We start from the raw sequence: 15,952 nt of genomic DNA, 5'->3' as shown, positions 1-15,952 counted from the left end.
TGAGTTTTCACTGGACTCTCTGTCTTAATTAAGTAGTCTGGGTGACAGTGCAAAAATTAATTTGAAGCTACCTTTCTTCTTCCTTACTCCGAAGGGCTGAATATTGTCTGTCTTGACTATTAAAATCCCCAGAGATTTCAATTCTGCAGGAGCTCTACATGGTTCTAAATTTAGCCAAGTAATAGAAATAGTTGGAAGGCATACAATTGATTTTAATAACTGTACTTTTATGTTGCCAAGCAGCTAATATCTTAAGTAATCTTAAAGCAGTCATCCACATGAAAGAATAAATATATAAGCCATATAATCAACTGATAGGTTAGTAATGGTGTTAATTAAAATATTATCTAAAACTTCTGTAAATGACCAACTTCCTCCCTCCAAAAATATAGTCAATATTTCTTCCACAGGGTTAATAGGAAAGACTTTAAATATTTCAACAGAACATGTAAATAGCGCATCACCACTTTCCTTACAGCTTATTTATCTGTCTACACATCAAAGGAAGATATAGATAGGTTTAATGTGTTTCACCTTCAGTGCAAAATGTTGTTGTGGAAGGGACCGACATGTCTCATTTCATGTAGAGTCCTAGAGCAGGTCATTCTCAAGTTGTTGGTCCATAGTGACTGGGGTGCACCAGATCCCAATTCTAAGGCTAATTCTATTTTGGATTTTCTAAAACATCAGACCTCATAAGGAGCCATAAAACCATGCTCCAACAAAAATGTTCAATACAGTAAACACCTTAACTTCATGGCAGTTTCCTAGATTGTATTCACAGACCAATATGTAAAATATACTATATGCAGATGAACACAAGTTCAGGTGGTCAAAGCACAAAGTATGAAAGGCCTGGTTTAGAAGCTTCCCTATCTAAGGAGATTTTGATTCAGACAGTAGAAGATACAATGAGGAAAACAACTCTTAAGTGACTACACCACAGGAAGAAAAAGCCTGGATTACATGAGCAGAAGGACGAAAATTTATTTTCACCTTCACATGTCACCACTAAGTTAGGAGAAAAACCCAAGACAATGCCCATTTTCTGTACAATACCCCATCTCCCATGGCAAGTAATCACAGCTGACTATAACTCACTTCATTCTAAGAAATAATTCAATTCAGACACTTTATTATCAAGTACACCTAGGAAGACAGAGAAGGGTGTTAGATCTGGAATCCATTCTATTTTTTTTTTCTTACTGGAAATAACTGATCCCATAATGATAGCAAAAGATAGATAATTAAGTATGAGAAGTGGTTCCCCTTTAAAAGAACCATTCCCCCCTAAAGGAATCAGGGTTCCCTGCAGAAATGATTGATTCCAGGTCCGGGGCAAGTAAAGTACAAAGTGAGCCCAAAACATCGTGTTATGTCAGAGTGCAAGGAAGTGCTCAAAACCTGACTGGGACATGTCCAAAGAACACAGAAGTCAGTTTGAAGGGGCTCCCATTGACCAAATTTACAACAATTGCTGCATTTTTAATACAGAACGTTGTCAGTATTTTTAATGTTGACAGCAATGAATTGTAACATAGAAGTTTTTAAAAATACAAAATCTATAGTGATCCTCTAAGACAAAAGAAAGGAAGAAGTAAAGCTCTTCCTTATAAAACAATGTCAACTAGTAAATGAAGGAATAAAAGAAGCAACATTTTGCAACCACTCACGTAATAACTGACTCAGGCAAGGATCATCGAAGGATGTTAATGCCACTGGGTAAAATGCTGAGGAACAGAAGAGTCACACAATCTTAAAAGTATCATCCCACAGACAGTTTCTTAATTACAAAGGAAAAAAGGTACCTTTACAAAGAAGAAATGTAGCTGACATAAACTTAACTAAATGATCAAACTTAGTATCATCAATAATGGGACAAAGTGACATTACGTGCACAGAGAAGCACACAACACCTTCTTGTCAAAAATGTTTAACCTGAATCTAATCATGACAAATCCAAATTGTAAAACATTCTTCGACACAACTAGCCTGGACTCTAAAAATATCAGTGACGTGGAAAACAAAAAAGGGGAAGAGAACGGCTCTAAATTAAAAGACTAAAAGCATGACAATTAAATTCAACACATGATCCTTGAATATCAAACCCAAAACTGGAAGAAAAGTATAAAGCAATACCTCAATTACTGAGATAATTGAAGAAATTTGAGTATAAACTATACATAATTATTATATCACTGTAAAATGTCTTGAATGTGATAATGAGTTTGATAACAGTATGGTGGTAATATAGGAAAATGCCTTGTTCTTAGGCAATATATGCTGAAGAAATTTGGGGGTGAAGTTTCTTGTCTGTAATTTCCTAATATAGTAATAAAAATTCTTAATACACAAAAAATGTGTATATGTGTAGGGAAGGAAAGGGGAGAGAGGTAGTGAGAGAGAGGGAAAGGAAGGAAGGGGATAAAGAAAGTGTGAGAGCACAAATGTGGCAAAACATTTGATAAATATAGGTAAAGTCATACTGATGTTCCCTGTATCATTCTCAACTCTTCTATAGGTTTGGAATTCTTCCAAATAAAAAAGATGAGGTGAAAAAGAACAAGAACCAACATTAACTCACTCTTGGCTACCTAGAGTAAGTTGTGCTGTGTCCTGAAAAGCAATTCTAGATGATGGCTACAATAGCAGACTAAAAAAAACTGAACTCCCTACTAACTCCAAACCAGCCCCCGCTTTTTAGTGATATAATTGACATATAACATTATATTAGTTACATGTATAACATGAGTCAACATATGTATACACTGCAAAATGATCACCACAAAAAGTCTAGTTAACATGCATCACCAGACATATTTACAAATTTTTTTCTTTGTGATGAGAATTCTGAAGATCTACTGTCAGCAACTTTCAAATATACAATACAGTATTATTAAGTATAGTCCCCATGTTGCACATTACATCCCTAAACTTTTTTTTAATAACTGTAAGTTTGTACCTTTTGTCCACTTTCACTCATTTTGCCCACCCCCTATCCGCCACCTCTGGCAACCATCAATCTGTTCTCTGTACCTATGAGTTCACTTTTTCTTTTCTTTAGATTCCACATAATAAGTGAGATCATATAGTATATCTTTCTCTGACTTGTTTCACCTAGCTTAATGTCCTCAAGGTCCATCCATGTTGTTACAAATAGGATTTCCTTCTTTTTTATGGCTGCAGAATATTCCATTGTATATATAAAAAACATATTTTCTTTATCCATTCATTTGTTGCAGGACACTTACGTTGTTTCCACGTCTTGGCTATTGTGAATAATACTGCAATGATGTGGAGATGCAGATGTCTCTTTAAAAGTGATTTCATTTCCTTCAGACATATACCCAGAAGTGGGATTGCTGGGTGATATGGTAGTTCTATTTTTAATTTCTTGAGGAACCTCCATACTGTTTTCCACAGTGACTGTACCAATTTACATTCTCACCATCAGTGCACAAGGGTTTCCTTTTCTCCACATCCTAACCAACATTTGTTATCTCATCTTTTTGATAGCCATTCCAAAAGGTGCGAGAATGTGAGCCATTCTCTCATTGTGGTTTTGATTTGCATTTCCCTTGTCATATACCTGTTGGCCATCTGTATGTCTTCTTTGGGAAAATATCTATTCAGTTCCTCTGCCAATTTTCTAATCAGATTTTTTTTCTACTGAGTTATATGAGTTTTATATGGATATTAACCCTTTATCAGATAAGTGATTTGCAGTATTTCCTCCCATTTAGTAGGGTGTCTTTTCATTTTGTTGATGGTTTTGCTTGCTGTGCAGCAGCTTTTTTTTAGTTTGATGTGGTCTCACTTTATTTTCGCTTTTGTTGCCAAATCCAAAAAATCATCACCAAGACAGATGTCACGGAGATTACTGCCTATGTTTTCTTCTAGGAGTTTTATGGTTCCAGGTCTTATGTTCAAGTCTTGTATCCATTTTGACTTAATTTTTGTGTATAGTGTTAAGATATGGGTCGAATATTCCCAACACAATTTATTGAAGACACTACCATTTCCCCATTGTATATTCTTGGCTCCACTGTCATAAATTAACTGACCATATTTGCATGGATTTATTTCTGGGCTCTCTATTCTGTCCCACTAATCTATGTGTCTGTTTTTATGTCAAATACCAAACACTTTTGATTACTATAGCTTTGTACTATCGTTTGAAATCAGGAAGTGTGATGACTCCAGTTTTGTTCTTTCTCAAAATTGCATTGGCTGTTTGGGGTTTTTTGTGGTTCTACACAAACTTTAGGATTGTTTGTGCTGTCTCCGTGAAAAATGCCACTGGAATTTTGATAAGGATTGCATTAAATCTGTAGGCTGCTTTGGGTAGTATGAACATTTTAGCAATATTAATTCTCCCAAAACATGAGCATGGAATAGCTTTCATTTATGTCTTCAAATTATTTTGTCAATGTCTTACAGTTGTCAGTGTACAGGTCTTTCACCTCCTTACTCAAATTTATTCCTAGATATTTCATTCTTTTTCATGTAATTGTAAATGGGATTGTTTTCCTTACTTTCTCCGATAGTTCATTATTAGCATATAGAAAAGCAACTGATTTTTGTATATTGATTTTGTATCCTGCCACTTACTGAATTCATTCATTAGTTCTTACAGTTTTTTGGTGGGCTGTTTAGGGTCTTCTAGAAATCATATCACCTGTAAACAGTGACAGTTTTACTTCTTCCTTTCCAATTTGGATGTCTTTTACTTCTTTTTCTTGCCTAATTGCTCCAGTTAGGACTTCCAATACTATGTTGAATAAAAGTGGTAAGGAAAGCTCCCAGCTTTTTATCATTGAGTATGACATTAGCTGTAACCTTATAATATATGGTCTTTATCTTGCTGAGGTATGTTCCCTATATATTGACTTTGTTGAGTTTTCATCATAAATGATGTTGCTTGTTCTTTTTCTTTTTAATTAATTTTACCTCTTTCTTTTTCTTTTTTTCCGAGGAAGATTTGCCCTGAGCTAACATCAGTTGCCAATCTTCCTCTTTTTGCTTGAGGAAGATTTGTCCTGAGCTAACATCTGTGCCAATCTTGCTCTATTCTGTATGTGGGTCACTGCCACAGCATGGCCACCGACAAGAGGTGTAGGTCTGCGCGTAGGAACCAAACCCAGGCTGCCGAAGCAGAGCTCTCCAAACTCAACCACTAGGGCACAGGGCCATGTCCTCAAATGCTTTTACTGCATCTACTGAGATATGATTTTTAGCCTCTATTTTGTTAATGTGGTGTATCACATTGGTTTGCAGATACTGAACCACCCTTGAATCCCTAAAACAAATTCCACTTAATTATGGTGGATGATCCTTTTAACATACTGTTGAATTCAGTTTGCTAATATTTTGTTGAGGATTTTTGCATCTATGTTCATCAGGGATATTGCTTTTCTTGTAACGTCCTCGTCTGGTTTTGGTATCAGGGTTATGCTGGCCTCATAAAATGAGTTTGGAAGTGTTCCCTCCTCTTCTATTTTTTGGAAGAGTTTGAGAAGGACTGATATTAATTCTTCATTAAATGTTTGGTAGAATTCACCAGTGAAGCCATCTGGTCCTGGACTTTTGTTTGTTGGGAGGTTTTTGATTATTGATTCAATCTCTTTACTAGAAATGGGTCTGTTCAGATCTTCTGTTTCTTCATGATTCACTCTTGGTAGGTGGAATGTTTCTAGGAATTTATCCATTTCTTGTAGGTTGTCCAATTTGCTGAAAAACAATTGTTCATAGTAGTCTCTTATGAACCTTTATTTTTCTGTGATATCAGTCACAATGTCTCCTCTTTCACTTTTGATTTTGAGTCTTTTTTTTCTTGGTGAGTCTAGCTAAAAGCTTGTCTATTTTGTTTATCTTTTCAAAAAAACAGTTCTTAGTTTTGTTCATCTTTTCTATTTTTAGTCTCTATTTTACTTATTTCTGCTCTGATCTTTGTCATTTCCTTCCTCCTACTAATTTTGGACTCAGTTTGTTCTTTTTCTAATTCCTTGAGGTATAAAGCTAAAGTGTTTATTTTAGATCTTTCTTGTTTCTTAATGTAGGCATTTATCGCTATGAAATTCCCTTTTAGAATTGCTTTTACTGCATCCCACAGGTTTTTGTATTTTATATGTTCCATTTCCATTTTCATTTGTCTCTGGGTACTTTTTAACTTCTCTTTTAATTTCTCCTTTGACTCACTGGTTGTTCACTAGCATGTTGTTTAATCTCCACATATTTGTGAATATTCCAGTTTTCTTCTTGTAATTGATTTCTAGTTTCATACCATTGTGGTTGGGAAAGATTTTAGATATGATTTCCATCTTCTTAAATTTATTAAGACTATTTTGTGGCCTAACATATGATCTATCCTGGAGAATGCTCCATGTGCACTTGAGAAGAATGTGTATTCTGCTGCTTTTGGATGGAATGTTCTATATGTCTGTTAAGTCCATCTGGCCTAATGTGTCATTTAAGGCCAATGTTTCACTTTTGTCCGGATGACCTATCCATTGATGAAAGTGGGGTACTAAAGTCCCCTATTATTGCACTGCTATCTGTGTTTCCCTTTACATCTGTTAATATTTGCTTCATATATTTAAGTATGCCTAAAATTTGCCCTTTCCTTATCTCAGTTAACATACCACCCAATCACCCAAGACAGAAACTGAGAGTCATGTATTCACAACTCCTTCCCACTCCTTCCACATTTAACCAATCTTCAAATTGTGGCACCATCTCCTGGATCCATTTCATCTTCTCGGCTCCTCTCCTCTCTTGTCCACTCCAATCACTTCTAGGCAGAGAATTTAATTAATGGGGCAATATCTCCAGAGCTCATTTTTGCCTCCAGCAAAGCAAGTGGCTATGTTCCCAATGGTAGCTGTTCTGTCAGCCTTCATCCCTAAATAACTAGAAGTCTCTAACCTGTCCTTGATGGACATGTAGTACAAGTGAGAAATAAGCAGTTGTTTGAAGCTACTGAGATTTAGGGTTTGTTTCTTACCTAGCATACCCTGGTCTGCCCTGATTTCAACATCTTCTGCATAGACTACTCTAACAGCCTCCTAACCAGTGACTCTCTGTCTACTCTAAATTCCTTATAAGTATTTCTCCAAATTGCTACCAGAGTTGTCTTTGTAAAACAATTATTCCATTTCTCCAGTTAAAATCTTCGGAGGTTCCTCTCTTCCTCAAAATATTCCAAATTCCTTAATACAGCTCTTAAAGCCAACCATAAAATCAGGCTGTATACACATCCTCTCCAGCCATTCAAAATACTGCTACCTCTCCATACATACCATATTCTTTAATACTCCTGGGTCTTTGCTCAGGCTATTCTATCTGCTTGAAATGACTTCCCACCCTTACACCACTTCACCCTACCTCTGCCTGCCTAGCTATACAAAACCCCTAGTCAGCTATCTCCCCCATTCTCTCAACAGCTATTCAAACTTGGCTCTCTTCTCAAGGCCCCTATTTTGCCAACCCTCTTTACTCAAACACATCAGCCCCTAACCCAAAAGGATATGTCTCCTACACCACAAAGATTAAGGCACTCCCTCAAATTCCTTTTTCAGATACCAAACACTTGTCCCCACCTCTTTTTGACCTTTTCTTCTTTCTTAATGAAGGAGATAATAATTCTACCTCTGCTCTGGATTTCATCTTCTCTACATGCTCAAGGACTTCATTATCACTACTCTCTACTGTCTTGCTCATTCCCTAAATATATAAATATGCTCAAGTTGCTCATTTTAAAAAACTCTTCCTTGAACCCCACATTCGCTCACTACTGTCCTCTGTCTCCACCTCTTTGCAATCATCTGGAAAAACAGGGCTTATTTGCCTTTTCTTTCCCACCTCCTATTTATTACTCAACCCAACACAATTTGGCCTCTGTCCTTATCACTCCAGAGACCATGCTCTCACTGATGTCACTAATGACTTGAAGGTGAAATTCAATAAATTCTTTTCCGTCCTTACCATACTTGACATTTCCACCACACCTGACATGATTGCCTTCCTCCTCCTTGAAACTCTCTTCCCTAAGATCCTGTCATATGCACTTTATTGGTTTTCCATCTACCTTCCCGGCCTCCTCAATTTTCTTTCAGGGCTCCAGTGCCACCAGCCACACTGTAACTGTCAGTATTCTCCAAAGCTCTCTCCTCAGCCTTCAGCTCTTCAGTCTTGATATGATCCTTAAATGACCCAAATCCATCACTTCAACTACAACACATATACTGTTGACTCCCAAATGTCTCTCCAGCCCTGATTTCTCTTTCCAACTCCAGACTGATACATCTAACGTTCTATTAACCATTTCCACATGGTTCCACAGGTACCTCAAATTCAACCAATCCAAAACCAAACACCTCATCTTTATTGTCAAACATGCAACTTCCTGTATTCCCTAACTCATAAACGATATCACCATCCACCATGGTATGGAACCCAGAAAACCAGGAGTCATCCAAGAGCTTATCCCTCTCACTCACCCCTATACTCAAACACACACATCTCCAAGTCTAACAAATCCTACCTCCTAAATATCTCTTGAATCTATTCATCTCTGTGCACTTGTAGTACCACTTCAGACTCTATTTCTTACCTGGATTATTTTGACTGCCCTTAAACTGGACTCCCTAATTCTAGTTTATTGTCTCTAGAGAGCTCTTTTGGCACAGGAGCAATCACGATCCTAGCAAATTTAACTTAAGTGTGAGCAGACACTCAAAATGGAACGTACAGAGGGAAATATGGTAAGGTAAAGACAAAGAGGAACCACGCTTCATGGAAACTGGGTCAAAAGAGGCAGGCAAAATGAGAGGTTTGGGATGCCCTGAAAGGGTTCCAGAACATGATACCTAAACCAGTGAAGGTTTTTGTTTTTGTTATTTTGAGGTGGAGAGGAGTTCAGGGGAAACAATGGTATATCTGAAGGCAGCAAGGTAAGAGAACAGGGAGGGTGAAGGAAAAACTAATTCATCTGTAGCTGAAGCCTAACCCTGAAAGCAAATGGAAAAGAGCAAAATATAAGGCAGATGAGGTAAGACACTCAGACTTAAAAAAATAAAGCCTAGCCTTTGTAGTGGGAACAAGAAAACATTAAAAGGTTTTAAGCATGAGAAAATAGATTTTAGTTTTCTCTGGCTGAAGGGTACAGAACTAAATGAAAGACTGGAAAGAGCAAGACTAAGGCAGGAAGGCCAGTTAAAGGCCATCAGAATTATCCAGATAAGAGATGATGGTCTTCTGAACTAAGGAAATGGCAATACTGATGGAGAGAAATGGAAAGATTGAAGAGAGATTGAGGAGGTAAGAGTCTACATAACTTTAGAATTACTGGATGTTAAAGAGTAAGAAGGACTCAAGTATGACATCCAGATTTCCAGCTTATGAAACCAGGTGGTATCATTAAGAGAAAAAAGAGAGCCAGCCCTGTTGCAGAATGGTTACGTTTGCACGCTCCGCTTTGGTGGCCCAGGGTTTCGCAGGTTCAGATCCTTGGCACAGACACGGCACCACTCATCAAGCCATGCTGAGGCAGCATCCCACATGCCACAACTAGAAGGACTCACAACTAAAAAATATATACAACTATGTACCAGGGGGGCCCTGGGGAGAAAAAGGAAAAATAAAATCTTTAAAAAATAAATAAATAAAAGAAAAAAGAACAAATTTCCACGGAAAAAATATTTTTGCTTTGGTCATGTTGAATTTGAGGTGCTGCATGACAGTCAAATGGAGATCTTCAAGAGACCAGTGAATAAGTGAGCCTAGAGCTCAGGTGAGAGATCAGAACTGGAGATAGAGACTCACAAATTGTCACTGTATAGTAACAGATGCTAACTGAAGTCATCAGGATGGATGAGACTGACAGATTGTGTAGAGTAACGTTTTTCTAAACATCATCCAAGACAACTGACCAGAGACATCAGAACCACGAATGTTTGTTAAAATACAAATTCCTGGGCTCCATCCCAAGCCTACTAAATCAAAATCTCTGGGGATAAGACCCACGGACACACATTCCATTTATTCAATAAATGTGTACTGAGTAACTATTCTACGCACTAGGAATATAGCACTTATAAAATAAATAAGGTCCCTGTTCTTGGGGTTTAAATTCTAGCTGTGAGCCAGACTACAGACAAGAAAACAAACAAGATAATGTAAAATAGTGGTAAATGCTGTGGACAGAATGAAACAGAGGAATGATGCAGCACAAAGAGGAGGTTAACTATTTTGGATCAGGTGAAGTTCTATGGAGGAATTATTTGAGCCGAGACCCGAATAATGAGAAGAAGTCAGTCAGGTGAAGATCTGAGAGAACAGCATTTCAGACAGAAGGAACTACAAGTGCAAAGCCCTCAAGGTAGGAAAAAAGCCACTATGGCTAGAGCAACAGGAAAGTGTGGTACAAGGCAGGTCAGAGAGGCTGGCAGGGGCCAGACGATGAAGGCTTTTGTAAGCCACATTCTTAACAAATTCTCCAAGAGATGCTTATGCCATTAAGGTTTAAGACCCAGAGTTAGGGAGAATACAAAAGAAACCTTAAAGAAAACACATATTTAAGGGATGAGCAGGAGTAAAAAAGCCAGGAATGCAAATGGAAAACAAAGTAGTGTCACAAACACTTCAAGAAAGAGAAGGGTCAACAGTGACAAATGCTGCAGAAAAACTGAGTAAGAGGATGAAAAAGGGTCCATTCAACATAATAACAAGGTCCACTATTTTCTTCCCAATGATTTTGATGGCTGCAGGGAGCTGCCTCCACCAATAGCATTAGAAACACTAAGTGACCACTTCTTGTGGGGGTGTACATTCACCTGCTACCCATCTATAGCACATTGTTTCCTAGAAGTTATCAGCTGGTTACAGTCCTAGATTTTCTTCTTCCTTTTTCCCAAAGAATCACAAAGGAAGGGTAAGGAGAAAGAATAATTTGTGAGTATAGAGGAAATGTATTTCACATGTATCCATTACTAAATTTGGACTGTCACTGCCTTGATTACTTTCCTCCTAGTTCTCTGTTCTGAAGCTTTCACAGTCTGAATTACCCTTCTCCAAGGAATAAAGAATTACCTGATGACCATAATGCTGCTCACATGCCAAAACCATGCATAAATTCTTACAACTGACATATACAACAAAAAACCTGCTACCACAAAAAAATATGAACTGCATACTTGGAAAATCTAGTCTTTTAATATAAATGTTGACACCACTTTAAGGTCCAATGAGCTTCTAGGAAAGAGAAAAGTGCTTTGCAGATATGAAATGTGGTTTTGATCATTATTAATAATAAACACTGCAACACAAATGTCGTTACTAACATGAAATATACCCAAAGCATCCACATTGGAAGATAATGGACCAAGTGGCAGAGGAAATTAGTTAATGAAGTTAAAACAGTCTCTCCATCCTGTACATTAGACAAGAACGGTAGAGAAGACTAATAGTGGGAGCAAAATTACCTCCAAAAAATCAAGATAGAACTTGACTAGCCTACAGACCAGTCTTTTCTCTTTCTTTTCCCATTACAGACTCACAATCAACACATACCAACTAGAAATAAACTGAGTTCTTTTAAACCTTGCTGATCACCTCACTTATCTTTACACTTTTAGCTCTATAGGATAAGGACTTAAGCTGAGATCTTTCGGGACCTCAGAATAACTGTATGGGTGCAAAACTATAGTTTTTACTTGCTTGCAAAAGATTCTGAGGTTTTCAATGGGGGAAAAAAGCTGTAAAACATATTATTAATACATATAGAGAAACGGAAGAATCGGAATACTGGTCTAAGTCAGGGAAGAGACCTTACAGGAGCATTTGACAACTAGCAAGGGAACGAAAAGATTTTTTGTTTTTGTGGTTAACGAACTAAGGAGAAATAGAACAAAATGAGTCCTTTAAAAATACCAAAAGTGTTTTGACTATTGGGAGACATGACCGCCTGAGGCTTTTGCACCTTTTCTCCTTATTGTCTCTCATCTCTAAGCTGGAGTTTCCAATTTGATCAGTTCTTCTTTAAAAGCACAGGAAAGCCCTCTGGGAAACTTGCTATCAAATAGAAAGCTGAAACAGCTTTTCCAGTATAGGCTCACACAACTAAACAACTCACAAGAGATCCTGCACCTAGATTTAGCAAAAAGAACACCTAGATTTAGGAAGCATCCCAGAATCTTTCCTTTCTTACACCCCCAAGTAAAAATGATGAAATCAGTGCAGATTATTGTAATTAAGGACTGTCAACATTAATTTTTTAACTATTGGAGAAAACAGATATATGCTAAGAAAATCTAAGGGAACTCAAAGAGGAGTCAAAACAGAGCAAGTTATGAAATCTTTCCTATCTATATCAGTTTTCAGAAACTCAAACTTAAGAAGGAATGGACAGTAAGTACTGGAGAGATAGAACAAGTGCTACACTGCTAAACTGGCAACCATGGTAAGAACAAAAGTTAACCACTAAAAGATTATTAAGTGGAATGTTTTCTACACAGAGGATGAGAAGGATACAGCTGGAGGAAAATACTGAGGCCACTTTGTATGAAGGTCTCTGAATCAGGCTCACCAACTATATTCATGCATATATATTCAAGCCATGAGTCCAGTTATTTTTACTATTTGTAAGTTGGCAGCACATTCCCCAGAGGGACACTCAGAGTCTCTTATCCAATCTTATAAGGAGGCTTAGAAAAACAAACAAGCAAACAAAAACCCCACCCACAGTTTCACGAAATTCTGTCCTCTGTGCTTCCTGGGACCATGTAAGCAAAATGCAACACTTTTTATCCCTTCCTCAAAATCTGCTTTTTCCTGAAAGCTGTCCTCGAATTCATAAAGACATCTGGCACAGGAATAAGCGCTGCATCGTTCAGAAACCATTATCTACACTAAAACATGGTCAGTATTCAGCATTTATCTATAAAAGGTGAGAACATGGCATAGAGATGTTTAAGTATCTCTGGGGCCTGAAAAAGACTTCCTGGAAACTTTGTGAAAGGATTTAAAAGGGGACAACAGAAATCTGGTAGAGCTTTTATCAACCTGCCTAAATTATGTCAGAAATTATTCACAAAATGAGAACTCTTAATATACTTCTCATGCTGTTGCTTCTTTACACTAATAACATCAGAACCAAATCCAGTCCAATAGATACAAGATCCCCAAGTCTTCCACCCCCTACAAACCATTCTCTCATAAGCCTGGAAGCTTTCAATATCTTGGCAAAGCTTTAAGCAAAAACCCCAGGCTTTGCCACCAGCATTCCCACAAAATGTTAAAAGCAGTGCCTCACCCACTTTGCCTTCCTAAGCTAGAGAACAGTGGCCAGGACTGCCCCAAAGAGAAATCTCATCCAGGCCACTCTGGCCAGAAGGTCAACGAAGGTAACAAATGCACCAATCAAGAAAGGAAAGGAGAAAGGAAAAAATAAATTAGGGATTACCCACAGAACTCAGGGGACCTGCTCCTTTTATCCTCAGACATAATATAGAATTTAGTTACTAAAATGCCCCCCAAAATGATTTGTGAAAAAAAAAGATTACATGTTCCCCAGAACCAAACACTCCACCACTGTTAGAGAAAATTATTCTTACAGTTTTTGAGCTCAACTGTCTCCACATGAAAGAGAAAAAAAAAAATCTAACGCATACAGCCCGGACCATAAATACTAACATCTTCAGTCTACTGAAAAATTCAAAGAGGAACCAGCTTGTTCAGCTCTCTGGGGCCAAAAAGGCAAGGATGATGATATTTGCCTCATCAGGGATGTGAACAAACCTCAAAGGAAGAGCCTGAGCAGTAGGTAAAAATTCTAGCTACCTGAGATCTGATATAATCTTCCTCTAAGACCACCAACACCAAAGATCCTCCACATACTCCATCCTCTCTACCTTCAAAGTGCTTTCATTCAATGACCTAAAAGCATAAGACTTTTGTCAAAAGCAAAGCAAGGCAAGAACTGACAGAAAAAAATCTCAAGTTCTTTCAATGAGTAGTTTACAAAATCCTAGAGAAAATCCATTCCACACCTCCAAGGACAACCAGTCATGATCCGAAATCCACGACAATGAGAGAGTTCAAGAATAAAACAACTCCTTTTTACCTCGTCAGTCAATAAATTTGTTGAGCACAGACTGCATGTCACGTCTATCCTAAGTGCTGAGGATACAGCAGTTAACAAAACAAAACTATCTGCTTACATGACGCTTACTTTCTAATGGAGGAGACTAAATGTACACTATGTTCTTGACTGAGAAGGGGTAAGAGGAAAGGAAAGCAGACAAGTGGGATAGGGAATTATACACAAGTATGTTGGGGAGGGGCTTTGCAATTTAGATAGCCAAGGAAATGTCACTGTTAGGGTGACACTTGAGCAAAGACCTGAAGGAAGTGAGGAGACAAGGCCATGAAGCTTTAAAGGGGAAAAGTGATCCAGAAAGATCCAAGGAGCAAGTGCAAAGGCCCTGAAGCAGAAGCGTGCCTGGTGTGGTTAAGGAAGAGCCGGGAAACTGGTATGCTGGGGGAAAAGGATGCTACAGACCTCGGACTTTAAAGGCAACTGTAGAGTCTTGGGGTTTTATTCTGAAAGGGAAAGGAAACCATCTCCTCTTTTGACTCCTTCCCATTAAAAAATATCAGGCACCCTGTTTTTATTTACAAATTTTTTAAATTTTGCTTTAAACTGTGGCGGTCTACCATATGGATCATATAGTGGACACAAAGACAACTGGAACCACAACTCTGAAATTTAACTTGTGCCCACAGTTGATCACACCTCAGGGAAGGTTCAGTTTCCTCAACCCTGTAGAGAACAGCAACAGGGGAAGAAAAACACAACCAAAGAGTGAACTGAATTAACCTAACCTACCACTTTCCACCACTATTTAAACCATTTTTGTCTTGCTGCTCCAGGCTCCACGAAGGGGAAGGAAAAAAAAAGGAAATATTGGAGGAAAAGAGAAAAAAAATGAAAAAAGAAAAAAACGCATTAGGAAGAAAAAGGAGCCACAAGCAATTAACTGAAACGTCAATTTGCGTATCCAAAAATACAATAAAATGCCAAGAATTTGTGATATTCCTAAAGTGGAACCTGTCACCTCCCTCCTCCCCAGTCTCCATGTTGCCTCACCAACATCAGACAGGACTCAGGCTTCTCAATTTTAGTTAAGTCTATTTGAAAAAAATATATATACAAGGACATTCATGCGACTGGGATTTCAGTTTAAATTTCCCCTTCTCCAGTTCAATGAACTTCTGGGGCTATTATTCGGTCATTTCTCATCATTATCCAAGATCAATTCCCTTTGAGTGAATGAATATTCTGTGGAGTTGCTAAGCTCATGGTCATAAACGTTGAAAGATGTGGGCTCCACAGGAAACCAAAATTGGGAAGAGTTTTCAGAGGCTCCAGAACGAGTTAGGAGCACAGTGTAGGCCCAACTTTTAAGCTCCAGCAACATCTCCCTGTATGTTCCAACTCCATCCCCGTCCCCTAATAAACTCGACCACCGGCTCGATGTGAAGCACTCCAACACCTCTCCCTCCCAATTCTCCGCCGCTCGAAGGGGAGCGGAGCCCCAAGAAACGCAGGGGCTAGTCACCCCCAGGCACTCCAAGGGCGCCACACGTCTCAGGGCCCCCAGCACAGGCCACAGGTGGCGCCGCCCCCGCCCGCCGCCCCGCGCCCCCCGCCCCCCGCGGCTCGCCTGCGCTCCCCGCGCGCACTCGGGGCGTCTCTGGCCTCGGGCCGTCCTTCACGGGAGGCTCCGGCCGCGACCCACCGCCCCGGGGACCGGGCAGCTGCAGCGCGGGGAGCCCAGGCCGGGGGCCTCCGCCCGCCCGCGCGGCCGCCACGCCCCCTCCCCAGGGGCCGCCCGCGCCGCCCGCCCCCTCGGCCCGGAGGTGGCCTCACCTCACGCGGGCCGCCGCGGGGAGG

The 15,952-nt window shown here is 39.1% G+C and overlaps 1 protein-coding gene across 23 annotated transcripts in view; it reads right to left on the bottom strand.

The window, feature by feature from the left end:
• The window catches only part of R3HDM2 (R3H domain containing 2), a 128,838-nt gene extending 112,886 nt beyond the window's left edge, over positions 1-15,952 (bottom strand). For 21 of the 23 annotated variants that reach the window (XM_046662513.1, XM_046662539.1, XM_046662567.1 and 18 more), the window contains exon 1: positions 15,929-15,952. The gene's annotated coding sequence lies outside the window, so the exon portion shown is untranslated. Of the gene's footprint in view, positions 1-15,741; positions 15,821-15,928 lie in introns of those variants that run through there. The other 2 variants (XM_046662521.1, XM_046662530.1) reach the window with 2 other exon arrangements.

The sequence above is a fragment of the Equus quagga genome, chromosome 1 (assembly GCF_021613505.1).
Source record: "Equus quagga isolate Etosha38 chromosome 1, UCLA_HA_Equagga_1.0, whole genome shotgun sequence".
NCBI lineage: Eukaryota > Metazoa > Chordata > Mammalia > Perissodactyla > Equidae > Equus > Equus quagga.
The sequence above is the reverse complement of the archived record's forward strand: the minus strand, read 5'-3'. Positions and strand labels throughout refer to the sequence as shown.